Here is a 12,723-nt window from a genome sequence, read left to right on the forward strand (position 1 = left end):
TTCTCGTGAAATAAATCTAAAAATGGCCACTAAATGTTGTCGAAATTGCATTCTGAAAAAAAAAATTACATTTGACTTTACCCTCACAATTTCCCTTCTGGCGGTCTGTCAGATTGTAGCAAACAAAAATTCTCAAACTCTGTTTCAAATTATATTTTGAGTTTAATATTTGAAACTAGAATTCCAAAATCGTAACATAATTAAAAAAACAACAACAATGTTGCTTGGGTAAAATGCTTAAAGGAACAGTAACATCAAAAAATTAAAGTGTTTTAAAGTAATACAAATATAATGCAGTGTTGCCCTGCACTTGCTTCAGAAACACTACTATTGTTTATATAAATAAGCTGCTGTGTAGCCATGGGGGCAGCTATTCAAGAGAGAAAAGGCTCAGGTTACACAGCAGATAGCAGATAAGCTCTGTAGAACATAATGGTGTTATCTGTTATCCACTATTTAACCTGTGCCATATAGACTTTTTTCAATTTCTGCCATTGCTACACAGCAGCTTGTTTATATGAACTATAGTAGAATTTCTGACGTAAACATATAAGTTTTACCAGTGCAGGGCAACAGTAAATTATATTTTTATTACTTTACGGGTTTAAACACACGGGCAGATTTAGTCGCCTGGCGACTAATCGCCTCTTCATCGGAGCGACAATCCCCCCGAACTGCCTTCCGCCTGCTAAAATGAAAAAATTTCTCCGTTAATGCACTTGCGTCAATTCGGTTTCCAAAGTTGTCTCAGGATGAAACTTCAGAAATCGAAGCGCTGTGAGTACATTGCCACAGGCATTTTTTAATTTTAGCAGGGGGAAGGCAGTTGGTGGAGATTGTCGCCCCGAAGAAGAGTCGATTAGTCGTCAGGCGACTAAATCTGCCCTTGTGCTTAAACCCTTAAACACTTCAATTTTTTGGTGTTCCTGTTCTTTTTAATAGTTGTTGCAATAATTTGTCCAAAGCTTTAAAGTCACATGACTGCAGGGGGGTAAGGGTATTTAGCTTAGAGCGATTCCCACTTCTCAGCAAAAAAAGTTATTCTCTGTAGCTCAGGTGAATGTGCACTCTGAGAAACCTTGTGTACACATAGATAAGTGTAAATAAAGAATAAAAATAATACAGCAGCACTCTTCAATCCAAATGGACTTTAGCGGGTACCTATTTGGGCTGGCTATATACTAGACTAGAATCCAGAGACTGCAAACATGCTGGTATTCTGCCTACTTTCTAACTGAATCCTGGATTTAGTAAATCCCTAGAAATGGTAATGGCACATGAAGAGATACCAGGTGTTTTTGGCCATTATGTTTTTAGTTATCCAAACACATGGCCCAGAACAGACACGTTTAAAGTGCAAGCACCTGAGTTTTTTAGCTTTCACCATTTGCACTTTCAGGTAATACTAATTGGGTCAAATAGAAGGTGATTTTAGACACTTTACACCCTACTGTGTGTTTTAACTGTGTGATTAACCAGGCCTACAATGCAATGTCAGTGCAAGCTGTGCTCTTCACCTTGTGTTGAATCCAACGCAAGATACAAAGTGCACTGCTGTGGGTACAAGACAGCCCTGTACTTAAAGGGGTTATTCACCTTTGAGTTGTATTTATATAATACACAAAAGCCATGAATATCTTGTAAATTATATCCTTATAAACGATGAGTTCTGATGTCATCAGTTATAAACGGTGAGTTCTAAAGTCATCTCTGTCACATGACTTACTGAAATTTGTGTATTATAATAAATAAAGTACCACCAGTTGCAAAATATAAGGATATTAGAAGTTACCTCGGAGTTCCATGACCTCCTTCGGCCTCGTGTTTTTATATGGTCATGAAACTCTTGGGTAACTAATAATATCCTTATATTTTACAAGAGGGGGTACTTTATTCACTATATATAGTATAGCTAGTATGAGTAATTCTAAAACAACTGGACTTGCTGAGTAATCATTGAAGACGTTTCACTACTCATCCGAGCAGCTTCTTCAGTTCAACTGACTGGTGTGGGAAGTCCTCATCATATAAACTCTTACACTAATCCAATCACAATGGCACATTGTAACTCTTCAAACAGTTGCTATCTGAAACTCACAGAGATTATGAATGCTTTGTAGTTACTGTGATAGGATTACCAAGGCATCATACAGTTCCTATAAACAGGTGTTACTTATGAGAGTTGCATGAATGGGAGTGTCAAGTGTTCTGAAACCGCCAGGGTACAGATTTTAGAACAGCATTGTATGACGCAGACAGATGGTGTTGAAGGCCCCCACCTGATGGTTTCCCCAACTTGACATAAATCGCCTCTTTCAAACGAGCGGCCTTCTTTATCTAAGATTTGGACATTGTTATTTTAGAGGAGCGGCCTTTACAGAACACATTAACTCAGAGGACAGTGACATTAATTTCACAAGGGAAGATGTCCATGAAAACAAACTTGCCTTTTAGAATTGTTTGATATCCATCTAAAAGGGGGGTAACTTGAAAACAGAAGTATACAGGAACTACACTCATACGGATCAATATCCGTTGTTCGATTCCCGCCATCCACTGGAACACAAACTGGGTGTCATTAGAACTCTGCACCACAGGGCGGAAAGTGTTACAACTGATACAGAGTCCAAGGACAAGGAAGAGTTTCCTTGGAAGAGGCCTTCCCACATCAGTCAGTTGAACTGAAGAAGCTGCTCGGATGAGTAGTGAAACGTCGTCAATGATTACTCAGCAAGTCCAGTTGTTTTAGAATTACTTATACTAGATAATAAACATGTAGCTTTACAGAGCATTTGTTTTTAGATTTGAAAGCTGGAAAGAGTCATAAGAAGATGGCATATAATGAAAAAACTTAATAAAATTGAACATTTGCTTAGTATTAGTATTAAAGGTAAACCACCCCTTTGACATCTGCAATAGGAAAAAATAGTGCTTTGTGCTTAAACTTGCATTCCACAGGTACAAGTGCTCCATGATTGTGCCTGTGTGATTAGTTAATAAGCCCTTATGTGTTTGGGGAAGTAAAAAAACTTTTATTGGGTGCCAAAATACCTGATATTGGCCAGTGTGCCCTTACCCTATTAATATTGTCCTCTCATAGGAACCTCCAATCTCAAACAAAAAGAGAAATATTTTTTTTTGACTCTTCAGCAGAATCTCTGCCTAGGAAAATGGGCACTTTAAAGAAAAAATCCCTGATCTGCTCTGTACTGTGGTGTGTTCCATATAGACTCCATGTTAGCGCTGTGTGCAGTAATGTGCTTAATGAACTGGATTTAATACAGTGACATGTATTGATAATCGCAGGAGTCTTTATTATGCACAACATTTCAAAATACTATATGCTGCTTTAGTACACAGAGCATGATACATTTTGGGTATAAGTAATAATGACAAAACAGGTTGATTGTCCGCTATCTTGTCCCATTGTGAACTTGTGGAATCACCTTGGGGACGGTACATTGGTGTAAATGTCCTCTGAACCTGCATCTGCCCACATTTTAAAAGTACAGGTATGAGATCTGTTATCCGGAAACCTGTTATCCAGAAAGCTTCAAATTACAGGACGTCTGTCTCCCACAGACTCCCGTTTTATCCAAATAACCCTAAATTTTTAATAATTTCCCTGTTCTCTATAATAATAAAACAGGAGCTTGTACCTGATCCCAACTAAGATATAATTAATCCTCATTGGAAGCAAAACCAGCCTGTGGATGGGGTCTTTTGTTGGGGGGGTAATTTTCCTTTAAGCTATGAAGATCCAAATTACGTAAAGATCGTTATCTGGAAAGTTTCAGGTCCCAAGCATTCTGGATAACAGGTTCCACACCTGTAATAATAATGTGCCATAGTTGCACATTACATACTTGCAAACAAAAGAAAAAACACTATTGCTAAGTGAGGCTGCAATTTCATTGTTATTGTTACATTTTATTACTTATCTTTCTGTTGAAGCCACCTCCTATTTAATTGCAGTCTCTCAGTCACACCACTGTTTGGGTGCTAGGCGAATTTGTAACCTAGCAACCTGTGAGCTGCAGAACAGAAAAAATCTATAATTTAAAAAAAAAAAAAAAAACATAATAAAACATAAGGACCAACTGCGAATGATCTCAGCATATCACAATCCCCAACATGCAAAATGTTAATACAAAACCCCTTTAACTTCTTACCTTCCACTGGAAGCATTTCTAACACTAGGTGGCATGATTAGCCTGCTTTATGATACATTATTATCATTAATTTATATACTGCTGACACATTACATAGCACTTTATAATTTATGGTCTCTACCACACAGGAAAACATACTCTAGAACAGGGATCCCCAACCTTTTGAACCCGTGAGCAACATTCAGAAATAAAAGGAGTTGGGGAGCAACACAAGCATGAAAAAGTCCCTTGGGGTGCCAAATAATGGATGTGATGGGCTATTTGGTAGCCCCTATGTGGAGTGGCAGTGTACAAGAGGCTCTACTTGTCACTATACTTAGTTTTTATGCAATTAAAACTTGCTTTCAAGCTTGGAATTCAAAAATAATCATGTTCTTTGAGGACCCTGAGAGCAACATCCAAGGGGTTGGAGAGCAACATGTTGCTCACGAGCTACTGGTTGGGGATCACTGCTCTAGAAGAACCTATTAAAAAAAAATGCAGAGAACGTTAAGAGGCAGATTTATTAAGGTTCGAAATTGTAAATTTGAATTCAGATTTTTCAAGTAGGATTGTTGTTCAAAACTCACAAATTTTAATTGGGAATAATTCAAACTTTCGAGATTTATCATACCTGGACCCTGGGAACAACTCGAATTCGACTTTGCCACCTAAAACCTGCCGAGTTCATGTAGAAGTCAATGGCAGAGGTCCAGTGACCCATTTGAAGATGTTAATAGCCTTCCTGACATTTTAGTTTTTTCCGGAGAAAAAACTAGATTTGAGTTTAGTCAAATTTGATTACAAATCAACTAGAGGTTTACGGTGGGTAATATTCGTTCGAATTTTGGCCGTTCGAGTTTTTCTTAAATAAGATACTATTCGAATTTAAGGTAATTCGAGTTCATTCGAGTTAAAAAAAACTCTTTACATTCTACCTTTGGTAAATCAACCCCTAAGACTTTTCAGGAAGGACTGTGCCAACATTCTTACCTACTTCGTGTGACTCTAATCTACCTCACTGCTCGGCAGCCAGTAAGATCAACGTTGAAGAAGTCAATGAATGCAGTCTGGGCATGCTCAGAAGAAAATAATGCCAAGCTGTTCCTACAGGAGAGTTATACCTGCTGCTGATATTTGAATATGCACTTTGGGTAAGTGCTGCCTTTGATTATTTATAAAAAGAAAATAATACAATTATTTGGAAATGTTTTTTTTTGCACAGTTCTACCACTCAGGTATGACTTTACAAAAAGTTGAACATCCCCTTTAACTCCATGCTGAAAGTGCCCAAGTGGGATCAAATCATGCATCATAGTAATTCTATCCTCTGCCAACCATGCTGTGTGCACATTATCATAAAGGTTTTTCATGAAAACCAGTATTTTCCTCATTTTGTTTGGGGCTCACTGGGGTTTGTCTTACCTCACCCCATCACAAACCCAGTACCCATCATGTGCTATCTGTTTACAATGACTTCAGTCCCCACTGGTAGACCAAAAGTGGCATGCTGCTGCAAAGTTATAGATATTTGTACATTTCCTCTTTTGTTATTTCTTTTTAATTGAAATTAGGGATTCGGATTCAATCCGAATCTTAATTTGCATATGCATATTAGGGACAGGAAGAGAAAAAGCAGAAACACTATTTTTACTATCTTGTTTTGTGACAAAAAGTTACGTGATTTCCCTTTCCTCCCCTAATTTGCATATGCAAATTAGGATTTGGTTTGGCCGAATCCTTGCTGAAAAAGGTTGAATCCCGAACTGAATCCTGGATTCGGTGAGTCCCTAATTGTAATACATTTTGTTTACAAAACATTTTAGCAATATATAGAGCTTGCCCTTGGATTATATCTCAATTGTAAATGAATCAAATGATCAAATTGTTTTCTGAGCTACAGGAAATACCTGTTTACCCCACGGACAAAATGCCTTGCTTGTATGCTTTGCAATTTTTCCAGAATAAAATACTTGTGTTTCTATATTTGTATTTATCTTCCCTATTAAACTCTATTGGCATCAAGCATACATTTTACAGGCCAGGTAAGAATTAAAAAAAGCAATACACAGAGTTAATAATGCCATAGATTTATGATTCACTTGTTATCAGTGTGAAAGAACATTGATCAGACAAAAGAGAAATATGCTTTATCTTGCAGAGAGGGTACGTGTTATCTACTGTACTTGCAATATATTATGCAAAGTCTGATTTGGAAAATATTCTGTTTTTGTTGGACTTTCTTCAAGGCCAATCTGTCCTGTTAGTGTACCCTTGCTCCAGTCCACGATAGATAATGTCACGGTAAAAAGAACAAACTTAGGCTCAGATAGTAGGAACCTCAGCTGTGTTGAACCTTTTCAGATCCACATTCTCTTTATGTTGGGCTATATCCTTTACATCTGCCCGATTTCACACATTTAGGGCTTGTCCAGACATATGTAGTATTAGGTTTGTATGTGCCAAAGGGTTTACATCTGGAATTAGCCAGGTTAGTTCAGAGTTAGTTCAGTTACACAACCTTCTATTTTTCCTCCTTTGCTGTGACTGTTTTAGTCAAGCCTGTGAAAATAGTTCTGTCCATAAGGTCCAGACTATTTCCATAGAAATGGATTGGGGTTGGGGGCATGCAGGACATTTTCTTACCCACCTGCAAAACTGGAATTTGCTAGGTTGTAAAATAAAAAATATCCTGATTCTGCCATTGCTGTTCAGCCCTCTACCCCCAGAGAGACACATTCAGAAGTGCCTCCCCTATCAGTTACTGCACAAAACATTTGCACGACATTTCACACTTTACTAATCAGATCAGGTTTTTGAATATCAAGGTAGTTATAGTGTCCAAGGGTTATTCATTTTATTACACTTTTATTAACCTATCAGTCTATGTGGTTTTATTTTTCATGTTTTAAAACTACAGTATGTACTTGGGGGGGGGGGGTGTAAAATGTATCCACTGTCTGTATGGCGAGAGTTCTCAATCCACCAGGATTACATGTTGAAATGGCCCCCTGCCTTTCCCATTTATTTACATTCATTTGACAAGACTAGTTGCCCAGTGCAACTGGATCTGTTCCGGGGCAGACGGGCATTAAAAAGCAGCCCTGGCAAAAAAAAGTTAAAGCAGCCTACAAATAAATGTGCGACCCCCCTCCCCCCCACAAGTAAAAAAAAAAGTTGTTATCAGGGTCCCCCAAAAAAACATTGGTGTTCAGTGGAAATGTACCTTTAAAATTTGCACAGCTTCTGCTGCCATTCGGCTTTAGCTCCCATTCCCACTCCCATACGGTTTTGGCTACCATTCGGCTCCCATTCGGCTTAGGCTCTTGTTCGGCTCCCATTCAACTTTCATTTGGCTTCAGCTCCCTGGCCCATAAATGGAGTGGCTCACCGGGCATTTGCCCAATGGCCAATCCGAACCCTGTCTGGAAATGCTTTAAAAAAGTGGATGCCATTTTTATATCCTGTCTTATATAAGGAAACAGTTCTTATTTTTTGTTTAATTTCTTATAGTAATAGTAAACTAGTACATTTTACTTGGTAGTAAGTAAGCTGTAGAAACGGTGTTGGTAGCAAACTAAACCAATTAGGGTTTTTATTGTTTCTGTGTTTCATAGTAGCCTTAATGGAGAACTAAACCTTAAAAATGAATGTGGCTAAAAATGCCATATTTTATATACTGAATTTATTGCACCAGCTTAAAGTTTCAGCTTGTCAATAGCAGCAATGATTCAGGACTTCAAACTTGTCACAGGGGGTCACCATCTTGGAAAGTATCTGCGACATTCACATGCTCAGTGGGCTCTGAGCAGCTGTTGAGAAGCTAAGTTTAGGGGTTGTTGCAAATTATCAAGCAGAAAATGAGGTTGGTCTGTAATATAAGCTGATGCTCCAGGGCTGATTATTAAATTCTGATAATAGTTGCACTGGTTTCTGTGCTGCCATGTAGTAATTATCTGTATTAATTAATCAGCTTTAGATTGTGACATTTCTATTCTATGTGTACTGTATATTGTTAGTGGGTCCCTAAGATCAGTAAGTGACTGCAGCACAGAGCATGTGCAGTGAATGAGCAGAAAAGAAGATGGGGAGCTACTGGGGCATCTTTGGAGACACAGATCATTACTGCTAAAGGGCTGTGATTGCCTTGGGCTGGTACATAGGCCCAAAACATAATGTACAATATTTCTAACTACTTCTTTAGTTAATATTTAGTTCTCCTTAAAGGGATGGTGATCCCTAATCCCAAACATTCCAGATAATAGATCATATATACATATAGCTCTACAATTCTCTGTGGCACTGTAGTCCTCCCATCAGGTCTGCATGAATCACTATTACAGCTAAGGCTCAGGGCCTAACAGTTTCCCTGATTTGCAGGGCTAGAACTTTTGGTGGGCAGCGAGGAATTCTGATCAACTCTAAAAACTGACCTTTTTTGGTCCAGCACAGCCATCATTAGTACATTGGCACTAGCCTACTGGAAAGCAAGGCAGAAATAAAAAACAGTGACAATTAGTAGTATGGACTACCTTTCCCCTATGGGTATAAATTCTTCTTTACCTTCGGCATGGATATGCTGCAGCACAAAAAGGGTAGGGCTTGCAGGGGATGGGAGAATTTGGGCAGGTTGTAGTTGTGTTTGGGTGGGCATAAGCATATGCAGGTATGGGACTTGTTATCCAGAATGCTTGGGACCTGGGGGTTTCCAGAGAACAGATATTTCCGTAATTTGGATCTTCATACCTTAAGTCTACTAGAAAATCATGTAAACATTAAATAAACCCAATAGGTTGGTTTTGCTTCCAATATGGATTAATTATTTCTTAGTTGTGATCAAGTGCAAGGTACTGTACTGTTTTATTATTACAGAGAAAAAGGAAATTATTTTTAAAAATCTGCATTATTTGGATAAAATTGAGTCTAAGGGAGACGGCCTTTCTGGATCATAACGGATCCGATACCTTTCTATATATCTTTTTTAATCAGTACCTTTATTTTACTTTGTTCACATTGCTTAAGTAGTATGGGGTCCTGTGATTTCTGACAGCAACCCTGCACAGAGCCCAACTGAAAAGGCAGCAAATGGGTTACTGGGCTGAAAGCAAGCAGATTAATATTTATTAAGCTTTTCCATCAGTGCTGGTACTTGTGCGGGAGAGAATATTAGCAGGGAGAGGGTGTCCACACCAAGAATGTTCTCAGCAATAGATTGGTGTGTGTTCTTGCCAAGAAAATAGAACGCCTTCTTTTTAGTGACCTTTTGCCTATATTCTCTGTGTTAATTGCCATTAAAGAGGGTGAAAGAGCTTTTATGAGAGAGGTTGGCACTGCCAAGGCATTAAGCAAAATATTTGACTTTCACTTAGTCTACACAGTCAAACAAATTTATTTCGATCATTTACAGGCTGGAATAGTGCAGGGAGTGCAACTCCCATCAACCTTTGCCACGCGTGAATGAAAATACTCTAAATGTAGGTATAATGTAAACTGCCACAGGTTACCCTGAATGGCTGACAAATAATATCACTGCTCTAGGCACTTGCATGCACCTAAAGATAGCAGTTGTAAAGAGAGATAACCCCATGGCTACTAGCTTTGCAACTACTAAAATGTGAAGGCTTTCAAACAATCCTTTTAATAAATATGCCACATTTAATTAAATTACAGGACAAGTTCACATAATGCTTGGGCAACCACAAAAGCCCATTTAAGGTTTTTTTTCATCTTTGCAGTAAAGGAGAAGGAAAGCTACTGAAGCACTTTATTGCCAATAGAGCACAAGCTATAACACTATATTTATTCTGTAGAATGCTTTACCATACTTGAGTAAACAGGCCTGGAAGTGTTCTCTTTTTGTTTAAAATAGCAACTGCCGTATTGGCTTGGTGTGACATCACTTCCTGCCTGAGTTTCTCCCTGCTCCCTCATAGCTCTCGGTTCAGATTACAGGAGGGAGGGAGAGAGGAGCAAACTGAGCATGCTCAAGGCCGTGCCCGCGAGGTTTAAGATGAAAATAGGTCTGATACAGAAGCCCATGTGTACACAATAGAAGGAAAGAAATTAGGTGTTTCTTTTGACAGAGGACTCAGAGCAGCCATTACTTTGAGGGTTTACTGGTGTATTTATATAGACCTTTCTGATAAAGCTTACTTAATTTTAGCCTTTCCTTCTCCTTTAATTTTGAGGCATTTTTCAGCTGGTTTTAATGTTTTATTATTTGTGGGTTTGAGTTATGTAGCTTTTTATTCTGCAACCAAGTTTCTGCAATTTCAGAAACTTGGTTGCTAGGGTCCTAATTACCATAGCAACCATGCATTGACCTGAATAGACAGATGAGTAATAAAAAGTAGCAATGACAATAAATGTGTAGCCTTAAAGAGCATCTGTATTGCAGATTGGCTCGGCGATTCCCATTTGAAATCTGGAAAGAGTCAGAAGAAAAAGGCAAATAATTAAAAAACGATGAAAAAATAAATAATGAAGACCAATTGAAAGATTGATTAGAAATGGCCATTCTAAAACATACTAAAAGCTAACTTTAAGGTGAAACACATCTCTAACCTACTTACATAGTTTATAGTCTGTGCTTCTCTCGTATGGAATTCCTTCAAGAAATAATTACCCAAAGTGCAACCAGGGGTGTGTCTTCCCTGTGCTGACTTTCTCCCCATCCCCTGTGCCTTCTTGTGGAGCGTGAGCTGCCTAATCTTGATATATCATCATTTTTAAATATATATTTTACAGGTTATTCATGGCTGTTGTGAAAATAAATACATTTTCAATGTATCAATGAATATTATTTTTTTATTTATTTATTTTTTTTTTATTTTTTTTTTGTTTTAAAAAGTTTTATTGGGTTTTACAAAAGCAAGCAAGATATAACATTGGTCCATTGAAGGACTATAACACAATCTTATACAGCTTAGGGAGTTAGGTGTCCTAGAAGAATTTGATGATGGAGAATACACCTAAGCTGATATTAGAGCTAAGTAAAAAAAAAAAAAAAAAAACCAACAAAAGTAAAACAAAACATATTAACGTAATAATGCTCAGCTAATTTTGAAAGTAGAATAAGAAAGATATTAAGGAAATGCCGGAACATGTAAGTGACTACAAACACATCACAAATGAAAATAAATATTTTGAAATGAGATACAAACTACAATTATAAATGCAGCAGTCCAAGTGAACGGAGTTTGATTGAAGAGTCGAATATTATTTTAACAGGTATTGGAAGCAGCATCTTTCAGTCCATTTCTATTATCTGCACAGGTGTTGGTGACTTTCACCGAATCCACTATTTTGGTGTTTGGGTAAATTCTGAACTGAACTGAGCTGAACAGACAGTGGCGTAAGTAGATATTACTTGACCAGTTTTTCCAATATTTAACAAAACTTTATATGAATTAGGGCTTCACAGGGCTCCTATACCTCTGGGTCCCCTTAAGCCGCAGAGTCTGCCTCCTCTGTAGTTACACCCCTGTGAACAGAAAATAACCATGAGTAGCACACTGAAAAAAAATCACAATTCCCTTGTTTGTGCAACGAAAAGTCAGGTGATTTTAAGGATTCAGACTCAGTTCCACCAGGTACTTTGATTCACAGAATCCAGATCCTGCTGAAAAAGGGCAATCCCCATCCAAATCCTGGATTCTGAGCTTCTCTACTGACATCTGCTGCATTGTTGCAAGCGACAGAATCAGCATTGCTGAAAGGGACAGACAGGCTCTGCTTTCAATTGCAATTTCACTTGCATGTAACTTACTTTTTTGTTTAGCTCCCTTTCAAGGGCAAGTCAACCTAAAATAAAAAACATTGCCTAATATGCTGCAGCACAAAAAGGGTAGGGCTTGCAGGGGATGGGCGAGTTTGGGCAGCTTATAGGTGTGTTGTGGGCATATACAGGTATGGTACTCGTTATCCAGAATGCTTGGGACCTGGGGTTTTCCAGAGAACAGATCTTTCCGTAATTTGGATCTGCATACCTTAAGTCTACTAGAAAATCATGTAAACTTTAAATAAACCCAATAGTCTGGTTTTGCTTCCAATATGGATTAATTATATCTTAGTTTGGATCAAGTACAAGGTACTGTTTTATTATTACAGAAAAAAAGGAAATAATTTTTAAAAACTTGGATTATTTGGATAAAATGGAGTCTATGGGAGACGGCCTTTCCATTATTCAGAGCTTTCTGGATAACGGGTTTCTGGATAACGGATCCCATACCTGTATTGTTAGAAGCTAATAATGGGTTTGTGCTTTTTGAAGGGGAGCAGACAAATACTTATCAAGGGTTTCCTTTCCCTTTTCCTCTAAGCCAACTAACAAAGCAGAAGTGAATATGTTTTACACTGGGTGCAGACAGCAGTAAGTTTGGCTTGTCATGCTTACAGTCATGTGAAGGCAGATTTGATTTCTGACCTCTGTAACTTGCTGTCGGCTCGCTCTTCCTCTGGCTGAGGCTTTCGCTTTAAGAGGTGTTCCAGGATCTGTAACCCTCAGCTCTATGGCTAAGCATCACCAGTAGGAGGAGATTGTGAGAAGCTGTAAATTCCATATAACAATAAT

The sequence above is a fragment of the Xenopus laevis genome, chromosome 3L, assembly GCF_017654675.1.
Source record: "Xenopus laevis strain J_2021 chromosome 3L, Xenopus_laevis_v10.1, whole genome shotgun sequence".
NCBI lineage: Eukaryota > Metazoa > Chordata > Amphibia > Anura > Pipidae > Xenopus > Xenopus laevis.